Below are 422 nucleotides of genomic sequence, written 5' to 3'. Positions count from 1 at the left end.
GGTACGCCACACCCCTCCCGATCAACAGGACCCCCGTTTCGACCGTAGGAGGTCCGTTTCGTCCGTTTTGCGGTACGCCACACCCATCCCGATCAACAGGACCCCCGTTTCGACTGTAGGAGGTCTGTTTCCTCCGTTTTGCGGTACGCCACACCCCTCCCGATCAATAGGACCCCTCCGAACGTAGGAGGCCCGTTTTCTCTGTTTTGCGGTACGCCAGGCCTCGTTTCCATCGCTTGTTCCGTCCAAGCCCTCCCGATGAACACGACCACGCATTCCGTTCCGACCCAGCCGGTTGGCTCCCACGCATTTCGTTGCCTCCCGATGAACACGACGCATTCCGTTGCCTCCCCATGAACACGACGCATTCCGTTGCCTCCCCATGAACACGACGCACTCCGTTGCCTCCCCATGAACACGAC

The sequence above is a fragment of the Triticum aestivum genome, chromosome 3D (genome assembly GCF_018294505.1).
Source record: "Triticum aestivum cultivar Chinese Spring chromosome 3D, IWGSC CS RefSeq v2.1, whole genome shotgun sequence".
NCBI classification, from domain to species: Eukaryota; Viridiplantae; Streptophyta; class Magnoliopsida; order Poales; family Poaceae; genus Triticum; species Triticum aestivum.
This window is presented reverse-complemented; position numbering follows the sequence as displayed.